The sequence below is a fragment of the Gorilla gorilla genome, chromosome 22 (genome assembly GCF_029281585.2).
Source record: "Gorilla gorilla gorilla isolate KB3781 chromosome 22, NHGRI_mGorGor1-v2.1_pri, whole genome shotgun sequence".
Taxonomy (NCBI): domain Eukaryota; kingdom Metazoa; phylum Chordata; class Mammalia; order Primates; family Hominidae; genus Gorilla; species Gorilla gorilla.
This window is the reverse complement of record NC_073246.2, coordinates 31,294,020-31,316,429: the sequence shown is the minus strand read 5'-3', so window position 1 is coordinate 31,316,429 and position 22,410 is coordinate 31,294,020. Positions and strand designations below refer to the sequence as shown.

Below are 22,410 nucleotides of genomic sequence, written 5' to 3'. Positions count from 1 at the left end.
TGTAAGGATCCTGGATCTCAGAAGAAAAGGAAGAGATTCTTATAACACTTTTTCTTTCCCAACATTATTCTGGAATAGGAAAAGAGAAGTGAAGTCAGAAGGAACAAACACGATGGCACTTCCAGCCCCTTCTGACCTATAGTCCCCATATTTGACATTCAAATGATTCACTTTCTCCACCCATCTGAGTGGCTCCCAATCTCTTTTCTTTATAAAAATTTATTTTGCAATATTTGAGACATAGAAAAGGAAATGAAGAATAATATAAGTACCTATGTACCTATCAACTAGTGATATGGTTTGGATGTCTGTCTCCTCCAAATGTCATGTTGAAACGTAATCCCCAGGGCCAGGAGTGGTGGCTCACACCTGAATTCCAGCACTTTGGGAGGCTGAGGCAGGAAGATTGCTTGATTTCAGGAATTTGAGACCAGCCTGGCCAACATGGGGAGACCCCATCTCTACAAAAAATTTTTGAAAGCCAGGCATGGTGGCTCCCACCAGTGGTCCCAGATACTCAGGAGGCTGAGAGAGGCATATTGCTTGGGCCAAGGAGGTCAAGGATCAGTGAGCTGTGATTGTGCCACTGTGATTGTGCCTGGGCAACAGAGCAAGACCCTGTCTCAAAAAAGAAAAGGAAAGAAAGAGAAAGGGAGAGGGAGAAAGAAAGAAGAGAGAGAGAGAGAGAAAGGAAGGAAGGAAGGAAGGAAGGAAGGAAGGAAGGAAGGAAGGAAGGAAGGAAGGAAGAAAAAGAAAGAAAGAAAGAAAGAAAGAAAGAAAGAAAGAAAGAAAGAAAGAAAGAAAGAAAGAGAAAAGAAAAGAAAGAAAGAAAAAGAAAGAAAGAAGGAAAGCAGGCAGGCTGGCTGTATAGAGCAGTGGAGCCCTGGACAGGGCCCAGGAAACCATTTTTCCCTCCTAGGCCTCTGGGACTGTGATGGGAGGGTCTGCCATAAAGGTCTCTGACATGCCCTGGAGACATTTTCCCCATTGTGCTGGTGATTAACATTTGGCTTCTTGTTACTTACGCAAATTTCTGTAGCCATCTTGAATTTCTCCCCAGAAAATGAGGTTTTATTTTCTATCACATTGTCAGGCTACAAATTTTCTAAACTTTTATGCTCCACTTCCCCTTGAACACTTTGCCACTTAGAAATTTCTTCTGCCAGATACCCTAAACCAGCTCTCTCAAATTCAAAGTTCCACAGATCTCTAGGACAGGGGGAAAATGCCACCAGTCTCTTTGCACAGCAAGTGTGACCTTTACTCCAGTTCCCAACAAGTTCCTCATCTCCACCTGAGACCACCTCAGCCTTGACTTTATTATCCATATCACCATCAGCATTTTGGTCAAAGCCATTCAACAAATCTCTAGGAAGTTCCAAACTTTCCCACATTTTCCTATCTTCTTCTGAGCCCTCCAAACTGTTCCAAATGATAGGGACAGGAGACAGGAAACTACTGGATAGAAGAGAGCAGTTCCCACCCTCAAGCCTTGATACCCACAGCCCTAAGTGAGAACAGGTATTTCTGTTTTCATGCTCAAAAAGTTGTCTTTTGGCTCACCACATCCCCATATTCTGTACCCATATAAATCCCAAACCCCAGACTCCATGACCAGATGAACAGAGGAGCAGAAGAGTGGCAGAATAGCACAGCAGAGAAGGAGAGAAGAGAAGGAATATCTAAACATCAAGAGGAGTTCAGCTGGGGATGGTCAGAGAGGAGATTGGCAACTGGACAGCCATACTCCAGGGGAACATCATCTTCCTACTCCATCCCCTGTCCAGCTCCCCATACATCCCACTGAGAGCCACCTCTACCACTCAATAAAACCCCCACATTCATCCTTCAAGTCTGTGTGTGACCCAATTCTTCCAGGATGCTGGACAAGAGCTCGGGATACAGAAGGCTATCACACTGGCCCTCTGCCCTTGCAAAAAGGCATAGAGTCCACTGAGCTGGTTAACACTTAAGCTATCGGTGGAGAGCAAGGCTAAAAGAGTATACTGTAACATGTGTCCACTGGTCTTTGGGAGTGACAGACAACCACCCCTAGACACTGCCATGGGGCTAGAGCTCAAAAGTGCTCACCCTAGTTCCTGCACCTGCCTCTCTGTGTGCTCCCCCTCCCTCACAGTGGCTGAACAGAGAGCCACACCCTTGTCACATGTCCTGTGAAGGAGGTCAGGGAACTCTCCTGTTTCACAACCTCTGCCTGTTACCCAGTTCCAAGGTTACTTCCACATTTTCGGGCACTTTACAGCAGCATCCCACTACCTGGTACCAATTTACTGTATTAGTCCCTTCTCATGCTGCTAATAAAGACATACCTGAGACTGGGTAATTTATAAAGGAAAGAGGTTTAATTGACTCACAGTTCAGCATGTCTGGGGATGCCTCAGGAAACTTACAATCATGGCAGAAGGGGAAGCAAACACATCCTTCTTCACATGGCGGCAGCAAGGAGAAGCACCAAGCAAAAGGGGGAAAAGCCCCTTATAAAACCATCAGATCTCATAAGAACTCACTATCATGAGGACAACAGCAGTTGTCATGGGGGCTAACCACCCCCATGATTTGATTACTTCCCACCGGGTCCCTCCCATGACACATGGGGATTACAGGAACTACAATTCAAGATGAGATTTAGGTGGGGACACAGCCAAACCATATCAGTGGGTACATAGTAGGTGCATGTATTTGTATTGTATATTTTTTGCCTTTATATGTTCTTCTTTCATTTTTTAACTTTTAGTCTTATTTGTATGTTTTAAATTTTTATATATTTTTATTCAATTTGCTTTTTCAAGCAACATTATGTTTATGAGGTTCTTTCATGAATGTATTTGGCTCTAGTTCATTAATTTTCAGTATTACATAGTATCTATCATATGAACACTCCACCATGAGTTAATCCACATTTCTGCTGATGGCTACTGAAGCTGTTTCTAAGTGTTTGCTACAATAAACCATTTGGCTCTGTCTCCTTGGGAATATGGGCAAGATGTCCTAGGGCATATTTCTAGAGTAAAAGCTGCTGAGTCACAGAGGAAATTAATTTCCAACTTTACTAAATATTGCAAAATTGATCTCCAAAGTGGCTACACAAATCTAAATTCCCCCTTGCTGTGCATAGGAACTGTTATTGCCTTATATCCTTGTAACCATTTGGTATTGTCAGACTTTAAACTTTCTGCCAATATGATGAGTGTCAAATTATATCTCACAGTGATTTCTTTTACCATTATCCACATTACTAGTGGAGTTAATAATCTCTTCAAATCAGTATTTGTAATTTATTATTTCTGTGAGATTCCATGTTCTTTTTTGGGGGGGGGGGGACAATTTTTTGATAATGTTGTTTGTTGTGCTTTTCTTATTGACGTAGAGAATTTCTTATATAAACTGGATATTAATCTTCTATTGATTATACATGCTGCAAATATCTTTCTATTTTTCATTCTTATTATATCTTTTGATGAACAAAAATGTTTTATGTAGTTTGTGTTGTCAATATTTATCTCTATAATTTGTATGTTTTCTGTTTTCTTTATTCCCTACCCTAAAGTCTTGAAGATATTATCCTTTATTTTCTTCTAAATTTTTAGAGTTTCTATTTTCACAGTCAGGTGTTGAACGAACCTTGAGTTCACATCCCTAGGAGATGCAAAGCAGCATGGCATCGTGATTGAGAGCATGGAGTCCGGAGGCAGACTACCTGGGTTCACTTCTCAGCTCTGCCACTTTTTAACCTGTCATTTAACTTCCACGTACTCCAGTTTCTTAATCTGTAAATGGGTACCTACTCATAGGTATGAGTAAAGTTGCAATTAGAATATATAATATTACTCATAGGTAAGAGTAAAGTTGCAATTAGAATATATAAAACCTTTTAGAACAGCACCTACTGAGTGCAGTGGAAGGGATTACTCTTATTATTATATGAGCTCTAGTTTTATTTTTGCATGTGGATAGCCAATTTTCCCACTCCTACATGTTATCTAGTCCATTGCTTTCTCACTGATTTAACAATGCCACTTACATCATACATCAGCTTTCATGTAGGTGTTGACATTTTTCTCGGTTTCCCAGTCTTCCATTGGTCTATCTGTCTATCCTTTAGGGAAATCTCAAGCCTCCATTTAAAATTTCCTGAGTTCTAAAAATCCCTGAAGTTATCACTCCTGCTTGTTCTTTCATCTACAGTCCCATCTCAACAATATCATTGTAGCTGTTAGTGAAACATAAAGGTTTCCTGTGAGTTTCCTGGGGCTGCCATAACAAAGTACCACAAAATTGGTGACTTAAGACAACAGAAATGTATTTTTCAAATGTGTTGTTCAGAAATGTTCACAGTTCTGGAGGCTAGAAGTCCAAAATCAAGGTGTCAGCAGGACCACACTCCCTCTGAAATCTGTAGAGAAAACCCTTGCCTCTTCCTAACTTCTGGGGATTTGCTGTCAATTTTTGGTGTTCCCTGGCTTACAGATGCCTCCCTCCAATCCCTTATTTTCACATAACATTCTGCCTGTGTCTCTTCACATGGAGATCTTTTCATGAGGACACCAGTCCGATTAGGGCCCACTCTACTTCAGTGTGACCTTGTCTTAACAAATCACATCTGCAATGTCCCTATTTCCAATTAAGGTCACATTCTGAGGCGCCGTGAGTTGGAACTTCATTTGGGGGGAATACAAAATTCAACTTGTAACAAGGGCATAGCCAAAAAAATACTAACGTTGAGCTTTAATGAAAGCTTCTAATCCTCTCCTGGACATTGTAATTTACCCCTGGATGCTTCCTGCCATACTGCCATCAACTACAGTAATTTAATCCTCCTGGATCCAGATGCACTAACTCAAATTTTAAAACAAATAATTGCAAGCTTCAAATTCTAACCAACTACCTCCAGAGTTTGTAAAAAATGAAGATTTTTAGAAGCCTACCTCCAGATATTCTCATTCAGTGGTTAAGTTGATCAATGCTAATGCAGGTAGTCAAGAGACTATATTTCGGGAAGCACTCGTCTAGAAAGAAGTGTTAAAAGACATGTCCCTAAGGAAGGGGCAATTGGTGGAGCAGCCAGCCTCATCACTCAGCTCTCAGGCTGGTCTAAAGGTCTTGGAAGGGGCTAAGGAGAACTTTGTTCTGCCATGATAAGTAGTCTGGAAAGTGAGATTAATACTTCACCACTTAAAATCCTTTCCTTAGAGGATCATAGAATTGAACTGGTTCCAATGTTTAATTAGCAATTCAATTGTGTCTTCAGTTTTCACAGGCTGCAGATTCCCTCAAGGTCTAAAGTATGACACTGCAGCAATCTATTCCACACTTGGAGCAAGGATTGCTTTTTTTTATTTGGAGAAAAAAAAGAGACAACAGCTTGGTGTTTGTTAAGAGCCTACTATTTGCCAGGCATTCTAGGCACTAGCAATGCAGCACTGAACAAAACCAACAGCATCCCTGTCATCACAACACTTTTATTCTAGTGAATGGGAAACAATTGAGAAGCAAGATAAATTAGTAATATATGTGCAAATTCTATCATGATGGAGATTTTTGACTGTTCCATTTAATTTTCATCCCTGGGACCTAGAATGATCCTTAGCACATAGTAGATGATCAACAAATATATATTGAATACCAAATGGTGATAAGTGTAATGACAAAAAATAAAATAGGGAAATGAAACAAAGAGTGTGGGGAGGGTGCAATTTTAAGTGGAAGAATCACAGAAAGCTTCATAGGAAAAGTGTCATTGGAGTAAAGTTCTGAAGGAAATGAGAATGCAAGTCATGTACATATATCTGGGAAAGAAGGGGGCCTTAGAACAGCATCAGCAAAGGCCCTGAGATAGGAGCATACTTGTGTGTTCAAGGAACAGCATAGAGAGAAAGAAAAGAGGGGAAGAGAAGTAGGAGGGTGGAAAGGTAAAGAGTGTGAGGGATGGCCAGATATGCACTGGAATGTCTTGGCATTAGCTCTGAGATGGGAAGGCACTGAGAGTTATAAACAGTGGAGTGAGGCTGAGGCAAGAGGATCCCTCGAAGCCAGGAATTCACGACCAGCCTGGGCAACATAGCAAGACTCACCTCTCTACAACAAAAACTTAAAAATTAACTGGGTGTGGTGGCATGTGCTTGTAGTCCTAGCTACTTGGGAGGCCAAGGCAGGAGAATCACTTGAGCCCAGGAGTTCAAGGCTACAGTGAACTATGGTTATGACAGCCTGGGTGAAAGAGCAAGACTTTGTCTCAAACAAAATAAAACAGTGGAATGATAGAAGCTGCTTATATTTTAACAGGTTTATTTCAACTGCTGTGTTAGAACACTAAAGAAAACAAGGGTACAAGCAGGAAGCTATTGCAAAAAATCCAATGAGAGATGAGAGTGTCTCAGACCCAAATGGTCACAGTAATAGGATGAAAAGGGATAAGATTCTAGGTACATTCTGAAGATTTGGGCAACAGAACTTGCTAATGAATGGGATGCTGGACATGAGAAAAAGAGAGCAAAGATATAGTCAAGTGAGAATGTGGAGGAACTGGAACTATAATCCACTGTTCATGGAAATGCAAGATGGTACAGCCACCTTGGAAAATTATTTGGCAGTTTCTTAAGAAGCTACACAATGCACCTACCCACCCAAACATGCCACTCTTAGGTGATTTACTCAAGAAAAATGAAATCAAATATCTACACAAAGACCACTATGGAATGTTCATGGCAACTTTAATCATAATAGCCAAAAACTGGGAGCAAGTCAAAAGTTCATCACATGAAGAATGCATAAGCAAATCGTGGTGTGTCTATATAATGAAATGTTAATCACAACACAAAGAAGCAAACTACCATTTCACACAACATGAATAAATATCAAAATATTCACTCTAAGTAAAAGAGACATAACAAGAGTACCTACAGTATAACTCCATCTATATAAAATTCCAGAAAATGTAAACTAGCCATGATGAAAAGTAAATCAGTGGTCTCTTGGGGACAGACTTGAAGGGAGGAATGGGTGACAAAGGGAGATAGAAATGTTCTGTAAATTAATTGTGGCAATGGCATTATGGGTGTATACCCAAATTCACTGAGTTGTACACTTTAAATGTTACAGTTTACTGGACATATATGTCATAAAGTTGATTTTAATAATTTTTAAAAAGAGTAAAGCCAGGGTTTTAGCCTGAGTAATTGGAAGAATAGAGTTGTGATTTTCAGAGATGAGAAAGATTGTGAGAGGAGCCAATTTTGTTGGTGGTGAAATAGAATATAAGGAGCTGAGTTATGGCCATGCTAAGTTTGACATGCCTAATAGGGAGATGTTGAATGGACAGTCAGGTATATAAATCTGGAGTTCAGGAAGCAGGTCAGGCTGGAGATATACATATAGGAATCATCAACATATGGATGGTCCTTAAAGTCATGAGGTTGTACAAAATCACTATGAGAGTGAATGTAGATTTAAAAAAATAGAAGACATGCAAGGACTAATCCTTAGGACTCCAAAATCAAGAGACCATGAAGCTGAGAAGGAATCAGCAGTGACTAAGGAGGAAAGGCAGTACAGCCCGGTATCCCAGAAGGCAAGTGAAGGGCTCATTGAGAAAGAAGGGAATGACCCTGTGGCCATCTGTGGCAAAGTCAGTCCTGGGGGACTGAGAACTGCTCACTGGAGTACCTGAAGGTCATTACTGACCTTGATAGAGTAATGGTGAAGAAAGAATGGAAAGAGTGAAATTGGAGTTAGCCTATGTAGTTAATTCATTCATGGAGTTTTGCTGGGAGAAATGTGAAGTGGCAGGTGGAGGAGAAAGCGGAGTCAAGGGAATTCTTTAGAATGCGACAAATCATAGCATGTTTGCATGTTGATAGGGAAGATCCAGTGAAGAAATATTAGTGCTTTAAAGGAGATAGGGGAGGATGGATGGAACAATATTCCTGAATAAGTGGGAGGCAACAGGACATAATGTACAATTGAAGGGGCTGGCTGGGTCAGGAGACCAGAGAGCTCCTTCACTGTGACCAGAGATGAAAAGAGGCCAGGTGTGGTGACTCACGCCTGTAATCCCAGCACTTGGGAGGCCAAGGTGGGAGGATCACTTAAGCACAGAAGTTTGAGACCAGCCTGGGTAACACAGTGAGGCCCCATCTCTACAAAAATTTTCAAATTAGCCAGGTGTGGTGGTGGGCACCTGTAATTCCAGCTACTCGGGACACTGAGGTGGGAGGATCGCTTCAGTTCGGGGGGTCAAGGCTTCAGTGAGCCAAGATCACACAACTGCACTCCAGCCTGGGTGACAGAAAGAGACCCTGTCCCAAAACAGTAAAATTAAAAATTAAAATTAAAAACAGAGACAGGAAAGAGAATGAGGGCAGCATGAAGGGAGGCATGGCAGAGGGAGCCCATCCCGTCTGATAGCTCCTGTTTTCTGGATGAATGAGGAAGGAATATTGAGAGAGAGAGAGATGAGTGGGAAGCTGCTGGAGACATCTATTTTTGTATGGGCTGTGTGCTAAGAATAGTTTTTACATTTTTAAAAGTAAAACATAAAAAGGACTATTAGCCTTTCAGAAAGACCACACGTTCAAAGAGTTGAGGAAATTTCCTCTTGGCCCACAAAGCCTACATTATTAGTACTGGCCCTTTACAGAAAAAAATTGGGCTACCTTTGTCAGAGGTGAGTTAGTGAGTGAATGGGCTAAAACTCTATGTAGAGCAGGACATGCCAGGCATCCGAAGAGCACTGGGCAGCAGCTTGACAGAATATCAATCTACTTCATCCTCACACGAGTACTACAAGTTAAATATTAATAACCCAATTTTAGATGAGCTAATTGTTTCTCAGGGAGGTTCAATAAATTCCTCGAGGTCATACACATAGTAAGTGGGGTGTATTAGTCTGTTTTCACACTACTATAAAGAAATACCTGAGACTGAGTAATTTACAAAAGAAGGAGGTTTAATTGACTCACAGTTCCACATGGCTGGGGAGGCCTCAGAAAACTTACAGTCATGGTGGAAGGGGAAGCAGTCACCTTCTTCACAAGGCAGCAGGAGAAAGAAGCACAAAAGAGGAACTTCCAAACACTTATAAAACCATCAGATCTCATGAGAACTAACTCACTATTATGAGAACAGCATGGAGGAAACTGTCCCCATGATCCAATCATCTCCCTCCCTCAACCCGTGAGGATTACAGGTCCCTCCTTTGATACATGGGGATTACAATTTGAGATGAGAGTTGGGTGTGGACCCAGAGCCAAACCACATTATGGGGAATAAAGATTTACTTAGCAAACATGTAAATGTCTCAAATTCCTCTTTCCTTTCCAAAAGACTGTGACCCCTTCGTCTTTACTTTGAATGTTGCTTATGCAACTGCAAGATAATGCATATGGAAACAGCACGTGCAGCAGGACAAGCCCACTTTAGAGCTAGACAGATTCAGGTGTAGACCTCAGCCTCCTCTTGCTGGCTTTGTGGGCTTGAATGATATATGCAACATTTCCAAGTCTCCATTTTTCTCATCTGTCAAATCTGATTTGTAATAATTAAGCCACTTGAAATTGCTAATATTCAACCATTTCTGACCTATAAAGATGACAGTTTCATATAGTTCTAACACCTATCATCCAAGGATTTTCTGTGGGATAAAGTTAATATACATAAAGCATGTGTACTTTTTAGACACTTAAATGGTACTGAATATATGGATAATAATACATCTTGATGCCTAAAGAAGTATTTATTTAGAGGGAAGGGGCTATGGAATGATCTCAACTATGCACACTTAGCCCAGAGCCACCGGGAAAAATGAGATGTGGAGGGCTGCAGGAACCCTGAAGGTGGCTGGTGAGTCTCAAGTCACACTAACCCTAAGTCTAAACTCATCTTGATAACATTTGGCCTGCAGGAGCCCTGTGGGCCACTTCATGTCCAACTTTCAATACCTGGAAGATTGCCACAGGGAGGCATCATACTGTCTGGGCTATAGAGGATAGAAAGAGGAATCCTGGGTGGACATTACCTGGAGACAGAATTATATACAATGTATGCTAAAACTTTTTGATAATTAGAATTATTAACCATGGAATAAGCTGCAGTGGGGAATACAGAGTTCAAAAGGGGACTAGAAAGCACAAAATAACATATTGTTGGAGGACTCACCGAATGGGTGAGGGCTGGACTAAATGACCTTTGAGATTCTTTCCAACTCTAAACTTTTATGAGTCAGTAGGTCCTGGTTCAGGTCTAGCAGTGTTCTGAAGTGGAACCAACTAGTTATATCTAATATAGTTCCTGACACAGAGCAGGCATTTAAGGAAAGTGTGCCCTTCTCTTTCACAGCTCCTCTGCCCCTAATGCAAGAACTATTAAGTTATCCTATCATTCAGCAACTGTACATATCTCCCCTTTCTTTCATCCATTTTGATTTCTCATGGGTCTACTAATTAAGAAATAGAGGAGGAAGGAGCTGATTCAAAAAGTCACAAGCCAAAATTTAAATTGGAATCCTAGTATATACTTATGAAGTTGTTATCAGATCAAAGTCAGTATTTTTATGTTTGAATAGGCTTTTCCAAGGATAGATCACTGGAATTTATATTGCTAATAGGAGGATAAATTGTTTTCCTAGAAGACAAGATTAAAAAGAAGCAACAGGCATTTGAGAGATTCAGATCACTTCACTCCCGGGTGGGTGGAATAGAAATGAGATGGTAGAAGATAAACAGTGGTGCCTAGATGGTCTCTTCCCAGGTCACAGGCTGCAGCAAATTTTAAGTCAAAAGAATTGTCTCATAATGGGATGATTAAAGCAAGCTCCCTTTGTCTCCCTTAAAAGAGGCAGCCTATGAGTAGAAAACTTGCTCTGTAACAAATGCATTTAAATTATAGTAATGAGGAAGAGCCACTTCTCCAAAATTAAAGACAATAGAAAGTTATTAGAAAGTCCTTTCTGCCAGGCATAGTGGCTCATGCCTGTAATCCCAGCACTTTGGGAGGCTGAGACGGGCAGATCACCTGAGGTCGGGAGTTCAAGACAAGCCTCACCAACACGGAGAAGCTCCATGTCCACTAAAAATACAAAATTAGCCTGGTGTGGTGGTGCATGCCTATAATCCCAGCTACTCTGGAGGCTGAGGCAAGAGAATTGCTTGAACCTGGGAGGCAGAGGTTGTGGTGAGCCGAGATCATGCCATTGCACTCCAGCCTGGGCAATAAGAGTGAAACTCCATCTCAAAAAAAAAAAAAAAGAAAGAAAGGAAAAAAGAAAGTCCTTTCTATCTTCCAGGTACCTGGGTTTAAGGAGGACTTTTGTATAAGGCCATGTACTTGGAGCCAGAAGGCATTCATGAGAACCCTCACCATGTGGCCTCCTACCCTTAATTCAATGACCTTGGGAAGGTTACTTGACCCTCCTATGCCAGTGTCTCATCTGCAAATAGAAACCATATAACATTGACTTCATAGGGTCATTATAAAGATTAAGTTAGATAATATTTATCAAGCAGTGGGCATGGTACTTGGCAAATTATGAACGTTCAAGAAATGTCAATTACATATGCATACCTTTTAATCCAGAAGTGACATCATGGGGACTTTCCTGTTTAAAGGGTACCCAGTTAACACCCCCTACAGCACCCCCTCCAAAGTCTTGCTAAAACACTTTACAGGCAAAGAATAACACCCTAATTACTTTAAAAAAAAATTTTTTTTTTTTGAGACAAGGTCTTGCTCTGTCACTGAGGCTGGACCGCAGTGGCATGATCAGGGCTCACTGCAACCTCAACCTTCTGGGCTCAAAGGATCCTCCTGCCTCAGCCTCCCAAGTAGCTAAGACTACAGGTACACACCACCATACCCAGCTAATTTTTTGATTTTTTGGTAGAGTCTAGGTCGTGCTATATTGCACAGACTGGTCTCAAACTCCTGGGCTCAAGTGGTTCTCCTGCCTCAGCCTCCTAAAGTACTGGGATTACAGGTGTGAGCCACCATACCTGGCTTTAGAATTTCTCATCATGAATTAGGTGGAGTGGAATTGTGAAAATCAATCTGTAGTCCACAGCTTTGTCCAAATAAAGTGAATGGCATCTTGAATGTCCATATCAGTCTGCCCTAGCTAATAACCAAAAAAAAAAAAGCTGTGGCTTCACTACTGAACAGGTACTGTTTTGAGGTGATCAGAATGTTTCTACCTCATCATTTTCCTGCATGTTTTCAAAGCTTGTAACTCCTTCAAGAAACAGTGAGTCACTGGCACTAGCAGAAGTGGTTCTTTCTTGAGCAATAGCAATATTGTTCTAATATTTTAAGCACTGTGGGGCAGGCAGGGCAAGAATGAAGGTTCTAGTGGCAGACCATGCTGGAGACTTCAGTTTTTAGCATCTCACTCTCAGAAGGTCAGAAAATCAAGCAGGAGTAGAAGATCCCACTTCAGTACACCAGCACCATGTCCACAGGAGCTTCCTAGACACTTTAGATGGGACTACCCACAAAGACTTGCCTTCGACTGTCCATGTGAGAAAGGCAAACATACCTATTCCTCTTTTCTATGGAAGATGCCAAATCTAGATCGTTTTTTCCTTTATGACTAAGGAGGGAAAAAAAGGGGGCTTGGGCAGCCCAAAAGCTTCTTAGGCTGATAAGCAACTTCAGCAAAGTCTCAGGATAAAAAAATCAATGTGCAAAAATCACAAGCATTTCTATACACCAAGAATAGACAAGCAGAGAACCAACTCATGAATGAACTCTCATTCACAATTGCTACAAAGAGAATAAAATATCTAGGAATACAGCTAACAAGGGAAGTGAAGGACCTATTTAAGGAGAACTACAAACTACTGCTAAGGAAATCAGAGAGGACACAAACAAATGGAAAAACATTCCACGCTCATGGATAGGAAGAATCAATATCACAAAAATGGTCACGCTGCCCAAAGTAACTTGTAAATTCAGTACTATTCCCATTTAACTACCACTGCCATGCTTCACAAAATTAGAAAAAAAAAATACTTTAAAATTCATATGGAACCAAAAAAGAGCCTGTATAACCAAGATAATTCTAAGCAAAGAGAACAAAGTTGGTGGCATCACACTAGCTGACTTCAAACTATACTACAAGGTTACAATTACCTAAACAGCATGGTACTGGTATGAAAACAGACACATAGACCAATGGAACAGAATAGAGATCTCAGAAGTAAGACTGTACATCTACAACCATCTGATCTTCGAAAAACCTGACAAAAACAAGCAATGGAGAAAGGATTCTCTATTTAATAAACGGTGCTGGGAAAACTGGCTAGCCATACACCGAAAATTGAAACTGGACCCATTCCTTGTGCCTCATACAAAAATTAACTGAAGATGGATTAAAAACTTAAATTTAACACCCCAAACTATAAAAACCCTAGAAGAAAATCTAGGCAATACCATTCAGGACATAGGCACAGGCAAAGATTTCATGAAGAAAACGTCAAAAGCAATTGCAACAAAAGCTAAAATTGATAAATGGCATCTAATTAAACTAAAGAGCTTCTGCACAGAAAAAAAACTGTCAGAGTAAACAGAAAACCTACAGAATGGGAGAAGATTCTTACAAAATAACCATCTGACAAAGGTCTAATATCCAGAATCTACAAGGAACTTAAACAAATTTACAAAAAAAAAAAATTAAAAACTGGGCAAAGCATCGTCTGGGAAGTGAGGAGCGCCTCTGCCCAGCCGCCCCATCTGGGAGGTGTACCCAACGGCTCCGAAGAGACAGCGACCATCGAGAACGGGCCATGAAGACGATGGCGGTTTTGTCGAAAAGAAAAGGGGAAAATGTGGGGAAAAGAAAGAGAGATCAGATTGTTACTGTGTCTGTGTAGAAAGAAGTAGACATAGAAGACTCCATTTTGTTCTGTACTAAGAAAAATTCTTCTGCCTTGGGATGCTGTTAATCTATAACCTTACCCCCAACCCCGTGCTCTCTGAAACATGTGCTGTGTCAACTCAGGGTTAAATGGATTAAGGGCAGTGCAAGATGTGCTTTGTTAAACAGATGCTTGAAGGCAGCATGCTCCTTAAGAGTCATCACCACTCCCTAATCTCAAGTACCCAGGGACACAAACACTGCAGAAGGCCGCAGGGACCTCTGCCTAGGAAAACCAGAGACCTTTGTTCACGTGTTTATCTACTGACCTTCTCTCCACTATTATCCTATGACCCTGCCACATCCCCCTCTCCAAGAAACACCCAAGAATGATCAATAAATACTAAAAAAAAAAAAAAAAAAAAAAACCAGGCAAAGGACACGAACAGACACTTCTCAAAAGAGGACATTTATGCAGCCAACAAACAAATGAAAAAAGTTCAACATCACTACAGAAATGCAAATCAAAATCACAATGAGACAGCATCTCACACCAGTCAGAATAACGATTCTCAAAGTCAAGAAACAACAGGTGCTGGTGAAGCTGTGGAGAAATAGGAATGCTTTTACACTGTTGGTGGGAATGTAAATTAGTTCAACCATTGTGGAAGGCAGTGTGACAATTCCTCAAAGACCTAGAACCAGAAATACTATGTGACTCAGCAGTCCCATGATTAGATATCTACCCAAAGGAATATAAATCATTCTATCATAAAGATACATGCATATGTATGTTCATTGCAGCACTACTGACAACAGCAAAAACATAGAATTAACCCAAATGCCCATCAATGATAGACTGGATAAAGAAAATGTGGTACATATACACCATGGAATACTATGCAACCATAAAAAGAAAAGAGATCATGTCCTTTGCAGGAACATGAATAGAGCTAGAAGCCATTATCCTCAGCAAACTAACACAGGAACAGAAAACCAAACACTCCATGTTCTCACTTATAAGTGGGAGCTGAACAATGAGAACACATGGGCACAAGGAGGGGAACAACACACATTGGGGCCTGTTTGGGGAGTGGGGGAGGGGGAGGGAGAGCATCAAGATAAATAGCTAATGCGTGAGGGGCTTAATATCTAGATGACGGGTTGATAGGTGCAGCAAACCACCATAGCACATGTATACCTATGTAACAAATCTGAATGTTCTTCACATGTATCCCGGAACTTAAAATAAAATTAAATTAAAATATTTAAAAGAGAGCTTGGGGCCTTGCAAACAATATGAGACTAAGGAAAAAGGGAACAACAACTATAGACTCAGAGCCAGAACCAATCTCTGAAAATTATCTACTGAAAGAACCAGAATTAAGCTGTAGGAAACTAGGTGCTTTCAACGAGCCACAAGACAGCGTGGCTTCTTCAAGGAGTCACAAAAAGTGAACAGGTTGACATGAACTCAAGAAGAGAGGAAAAGATGAAATTATATTAAATCTCAAGCTGAGATTTTAAAATCATAATAATAACACACTACTTACTAAAAGGAGGCAGATGATGTGCGCAGGAAGGGCAGAGGAGAGAGACTGAAAGGCTAATAGCAGGGAAAAAGAGCACATGAAAAGCGGATGTCACCATGACAAATCAAAGGCATCTGGTGAAGGGCAAATTTCAGAACCTTTTAAAAGAAAAGGGAAAAACAAAGATACAAGTGACGAGCAAGATGATGATCTTGAAGGAGAGTTTGGAAAGCCAACTAAATAATTTAGTGTCTTTCTTAGGAGAATACCAAGATAATTACAAGCAAAGCAATAACCAAAATCATGAACAAAGAAAATGTATTTGAGCTGAAAAAGCCTTAACTGTGCAAGCAAAAAGACTCGCTCCCCATGATCCACAAAATAAATAGATGAATATATAAATTACACATAAAGCATTCTGAAACTATTTTATAACTACAAAACAGAAAGACATCTTGTAAACATTCACTTGGAAAAAACCTGGTCACTAAGAAAAAACGAAGTCAAGATGATCTTATACTTCTATACAGCATTAAGTTTCAAACATACACACACAGGAAATGTTTACAGAGTTTTAAGGAAAAAAATGTGGAACGTAAGAATTTTCAATTCGGACAACAGGAAAAATATTTTTAAACACCTAAGATCTTATATGCGGGCTTATAATAATACCTTTCTTGGAAAAAAAAAATCCTAAAAATGTCTTTAAGAAAAGAAAGAAAGAGGCCAGGTGCCGTAGCTCATGCCTGTAATCCCAACACTTTGGGAGACCGAGGCAGGCAGATCATTTAAGGGCAGGAATTTGAGACCAGTCTGGCCAACATGGCGAAATCCCCTCTACTAAAAATACAAAAATTAGCTTGGCGTGATGGTGCACGCCTGCAATCCCAGCTATTCCAAAGGCTGAAGCCTGAGAATCGCTTGAACCGGGAGGTGGAGGTTGCAGTGAGCCCAGACTGCGCCACTGCACTCCAGCCTGAGTAACACAGTAAAACCCTGTCTCAAATTAAAAAAAAAAAGATGGAAAGAAAAATTAAGATCACAAGCCTGAGAGCATTGTATTAGAAAATAAATAGTATCAAGAACTGAAATTATTCCTGTGGTGAATTTAATCTAAATAAGCATTAGTACAAACACAAATACAAATGATACAAAGTAAACTTAAAAAGAAAAAATACATGAAATTCTTATAAATAATGTAAGAGTAATTACATTGGTTGTATTAGCAAAGTCTAGCATGGTAGAAGACAAATATAAAAGTGCAATAAATTTATCATGCTATTTCAAATGAGGACAAATGATCAAATTCCTTGATAACTAAAGAAAAATGTGTTAAAGAATGTATCTTTAAAATTTAAAGTCAATTACTAGAAGACTCTGAGGAGGATATGTAACTTCCACATCATGAGAAACTGAAACAAACAAAATATGGCTCAAAATCAGAAAATATAAGACAATAAAAACTGCGAAGTAGAATAAAAATACAAACTATTAAATAACATGATATTGAAATAGCTAAGATAAACTAAATTAATAGTGGCTTTAAAACATGTGGTTTTGATTTCTTATTTTAAAAAATCCAGAATTAGACCATTTTGTGGTTCGTAAGTGTGATGATTGGGTTTTCACGCTCATATGTGAGATATGCCTCCCTCAAACCTTGTTACATCATTAGCACATTAAACATCTGACATAAAAAAGGGGGAGGGGGAGTCAGAAGCAGGCAGTCTGGGTGGACATAGAAGTTCCACAGAGTCACTGGGGACCCCAGATATGCTGAGCTTCCTGCATTGCTATCCTAGTGTGTGTGGTCCTTTGCCAATATGGATTCTCCAGCTAAAAATATGATGTCTGGAATTTACCCTGCAGAAAGGAAAAAGGAGAAAGATGCATAATCCCTACCCTCCAAGTATACTTTCTGGAAGTTATACCTATGACTTCAGCCTTCATCCATTATTTGTAACTCAGTCATATGCCAAACATTCCACAAAAGAGCATGGAAAATGAATAACGACCATTCAGGAGGGCCTCTGGTCTTTGCGCAGCTAAAAATTGAGGATTCCCATCTATATTCAAATAATTTTAGTAGATCAAATTAGGGAGAAAAAGTGTGTAAAGAGCAATGTTCTTTGGAAAAACCAATTAACCTCCATTTCCACTTCACTTTTTACACCAAAATCAATTTTCAACCATGAAAAAATGAAAACAGGTAAGTGCTAGAAGTAAATGATGGATGATTATTTTCATAATCTTAGGCAGAAAAAGTCTTTCTAAGAAGTTCTAAATTAAAACTTTGATATTTAAAAGATTAAATATGTAATCCTTCAACATCAAAAACATAAAGATAACAAAAATTAAAAGTAAATGAAGAGCTGGGAAAATATACTTAGACCATATATGATAATGAAGTTAGCACTATCATATATAATGGTATAATAAAGTCATATATCATAATGTCATTGTCTCTATAACATATAAAGAATGTTATAAATCAAGGAAAAGATGAACACCTTAATATAATGAAAGAACATGAAGCAATCTGAGAGACAAATACAAAATGGCAAATACCGGTTCAAGAAAACTTTTACTTCACTAATAATCATTGTAGTTAAAATTAAAATAATGAGACACTATAGTTCTCATACAAATTGTCAAATTTTCAAATTTGCCAATGATGGCAAAAACACTTTGAAATAGGAAATATGCCACTTAATATTAGAAAAGCAAAACTTGGCGGTGAAATCCCAAGTTTCAAAATTATTTAATGACCATTGACCCAGTAAGTCCTAAGATTCCATTCTAGGGACTATGTATAGATTATACATAATATATGTCTATAAAGATGTATAAAATAGTGAAAAATTGGAAAGAGCCTGTGTCAAATGAGAGTTTTATTAAAATAAATGTGCCCCCAAAGGTGTCCTTTTTATTTTATCCAAAAGTGCCCTATACTTCTCCTATGAGATTAATTGCATTATATGATTTTGAATCTACTTGTACAAAAGCATGCTTATTTTGTATCTGCCTAGGTACACAATTGTACCCTCTGGTAGATGGGAGCACCTTGAAAACAGGACCATGTTGTCTTATTCAACAGTGTGTTCTCAAGAACCAGGCTTGGGTCTGTAAACAGTAAGAATTCAGAAAACGTTTGCCACTAAAAACAATAATGTAGAATTATTTTATTAATACAACAAATGATTACAGTGTACCATGTGCCAGACACTAAGCTAAACACTAAGATTTGAAAGTGAACAATGTATTCTTGACTCTCACGAAGATTGTATTTGTCAGAGGCATGTGAACCAGAGCAACTCCATCTTAAATAGGGGCTGGGTAAAATGAGGCTGAAACCTACTGGGCTGCATTCCCAGATGGCAAAGGCATTCTAAGTCACAGGATAAGATAGGAGGTCAGCACAAAGTACAGGTCATAAAGACTGTGCTGATAAAAGAGGTTGTAGTAAAGGAAACGGCCAAAACCCACCAAAACCAAAATGGCGACGAGAGTGACCTCTGGTCGTCCTCACTGCTACACTCCTGCCAGCACCATGACAGTTTACAAATGCCATGGCAATATCAGGAAGTTACTCTATACAGTCTAAAAAGGGGAGGCATGAATAATCCACCCCTTGTTTAGCATATCATCAAGAAATAACCATAAAAATGAGCAACCATCAGCCCTTGGGGCTGCTCTGTCTATGGAGTAGCCATTCGTTTATTCCTTTACTTTCTTAAACTTGCTTTCACTCTGCACTGCAGACTCACCCTGAATTCTTTCTTGTGTGAGATCCAAGAACCCTCTCTTGGGGTCTGGATCCGGACCCCTTTCCTGTAACACATTCAGGATGGAAAACAGAAAAAAAAAAAAAAAACAAATACAGCCACACATCACATAATGACATTCCAGACAGGCCACTTATACAACGGTGGTCCCCTGAGATTATAATATCATGTTTTCACTACACCTTTCCTATGTTTAGATACATAAATACCATTGTATTACAGTTGCTTACAGTATTCAGGGCAGTAACATGCTGTACAGGTTTGTAGCCCAGGAGCAATAGCCTATACCACACAGGCTAGGTGTGTAGTAGGCAATACCATCTGGGTTTGTGTAAATACACTTGTGACATTTGCACAATGACAAAGACGCATTTCTTAGAACGTATCCCCGTTATTATGCAACACATGATTATCATAAATATTTATATAGTGTGAAAATGGCTATGAATATAATCATCAAGAAGATAAAATAGAAAATAACTGAGGGAGACGCACTTTAATTACACCAGTCAGAAAAAGCTTCAACATGGGCCAGGTTCACACCTGTAATCCCAGCACTTTGGGAGGCCAAGGCGGGCAGATAACTTGAGGTCAGAGGTTTGAGACCAGCCTGGCCAAACTGGCGAAACCCTCTCTCTACTAAAAACACAAAAGTTAGCTAGGCATGGTGGTGTGCACTTGTAATCCCAGCTACTCAGGAGGCTGAGGCAGGAGAATCGCTTGAACCTGGGAGGCAGAGGTTGCAGTGAGCCAAGATTATGCCACTGCACTCCAGCCTCGGCGACAGAGCGAGGCTCTGTCTCAAAAAAAAAAAAAAAAAGAAAAGAAAAGAAAAAGAAAAAGCTTCAACATGACAATATTTAAGCTGATTTCCAATGGATAAGAAGTCACACATGGCAATAGTGCGGAGAAAAGCATTTTAAGCAGAGGGTACAGCAGATACAAACAGCCTGAGGCAGGAAGATTTAAGTGTGTTTGAATAAGACTGACTCTGGTGTAGGGAGTAGCTTAACCTGAGGCTGGAGAGATATCAGGAGACAGGATCTGTAGAGCCATCCAGCCCTTGTACAGAGTTTGGATTTATTACACATGTAATGAAAGCCACTGAAGGTTTTAATGTAAGGTTTAATTTATGTTCTTGCTCATAATGTGGAAAATGGATTGTAGAGGAACAAGTATGAATTGAGAGACCCATCAATGAGGTGCTGACACAGTGCAGGTGAAGGATGAGCCATGGCCAGGGTGTTCACCATGGAGACAGAGAAAAGTTGACAGTCAAGATATTTTAGGGGGAACAATCAAATGGAGTTGCTGCACCTGCTATATAGGGGTTATGGGAAAGGGAAAATCGGAACTGACTCAGATTTCTGAATTGGGCAACCGACGGATAATGCTGCCATTTATTGGCATAGGACAGATAGAGGAGGAATTGATTCATGCAGGGGAAATGAGAAGTTCTATCTTGGACATGTTTAATTTGAGATGTTTGTAAGACATCCAGGTTGAACTGTCAAGTAAGCAGAGCTGGATATGGTGCTCAGAAAAAATGGGTTGAAGACACAAACTTTGGAGTCTTGAGTCATAATGAGATTTTTAAAGCTGCGAATTAATGGAACCACCCAGTGAAAAATGATAACAGGAGAAGAGAAGAGGACCCAATACTGTCAACACTTAAAAGGAGAAATAGCAGCTGGGAGAAACCAGTGAGTTTGGAAAGCAGAGAACCAATGGCCTGATGATAACCAAGAGAAGAGTATTTTGAGAAACAAATGGCCCACTCCACCCAATGCTGCTGAAAGGGTAAGATGAAGACAGAGAAGTGTACATTGCATGTGGCTATGTGGATTTCCAGTGACCCTGAGGCAAGAAATTTTAGTACAGTGATAGGGCTGGAGAGGAACCAGACTGGAATAAAAAAAAATGAGTTAAAAAAGTGGAAATCACATAGTTAACAACTCTTGAGAAGTCTGGCAATGCAGAATAATACAGAAATGGATGGGAGACAGGGAAAAAAGGAAGTGACTGTGTTTGTTGTTGGTGTTGTTTTTATGATAGGGTTGGTAAATTAGAATATGGTTACAGAAATGATCCAGTAGATGATAAGGGCAAGTTGATAAAGGAGAGAAGATAACCAGAGTGAAGTGTTTTAAAAGGTCAAAGAGCATTGGATACAGAGAAGGGGAGGGACTGGACTTTGCTAGGAGAAAGAAAATGCCCTCCATTGTGCCAGGAGGGAAGAAGGGAGCATTAGCTGCAGATGAGTTTTTGTTAAGTTTTCATCGGGAATGCTAGAGTCATCATGTGAAGGTTTTTACTTCACTGAAGTGTGGAACAAGGTCAATAGCCCAGTGAGGACTAAAGAGGGAAGGGTTGGGGAAGGGTTTGAGGAGAATATATGAATAGTTCTGGGAAACACAAGAAGGTTTCTGGGTCACAATGCATGCCTGTGGAGGCTTTAGATCATCAAATGAAGGAAATGGTTCAGTTAATAGTCTCCAGTAACAGACACAGGTGCAGAGGTGAAGAGGGTAGAGGTTTGGCTAGACATGTGCAAAGAGGCTAAGATGAGGGGTAGTTGAAAGCACTTCTGACAGAGTGACTACAATGACAGGTTGAAGAGTATTTAATGATACATAAAAGAGCAAAACAATAGAGGGAAATTTGACATTTATAAAGGTGAATCTTTTTGAGTGGGAAGAATACAGGTAATTTTCATTTTCCTCTTTATGTGGGGCTTTATTCTCTAAATTTTCTACAATAGGAATATTTTAATACTAAGTACAGTTGTACTTCAAAAATAAACAGGATAGTAGGCAAGCAGTTTTACACTGAGTTTAAGAGCAATCCTATTAAACAATGTGGAGACAAATTTAGCATTCATTACAGTGGATTGTCAGCTGAAACTCATTGATTGAAATATGTTAAATATTTTAGATATATACAACATATCAAATCTTTTAGTATATTAATATATAACATAGAAATATATATATTAAATGTGTAAGTTCATAATGATATTTTGAAAAATGAAAACCACACTAATCATTTTTGGCTGTTGCTGGACTCATTAATCTGAAATTGGATAAATAAAGGTACAGAATGCAGCATTTATCTTGCCTCTCATTTATGAACTGAGCTTCAGGTTAACCAAATAGATGTGAGGGAAAGTTCTTCTCCACAGAAGAATTCTAATTAAAAAAGAATGATTATTAGAAAAATAATTCGAAAA

The 22,410-nt window shown here is 39.6% G+C and overlaps 1 protein-coding gene and 1 non-coding gene across 6 annotated transcripts in view; one reads left to right on the top strand and one right to left on the bottom strand.

The window, feature by feature from the left end:
* Positions 1-22,410, bottom strand: part of BACH1 (BTB domain and CNC homolog 1) — a 283,858-nt gene that overhangs the window by 70,233 nt on the left and 191,215 nt on the right. The window lies entirely within an intron of this gene.
* On the top strand, positions 16,986-17,089 carry LOC115931892 (small nucleolar RNA U13). Its single transcript, XR_004068316.1, has one exon. It is a non-coding gene; the product is annotated as a small nucleolar RNA U13 (small nucleolar RNA).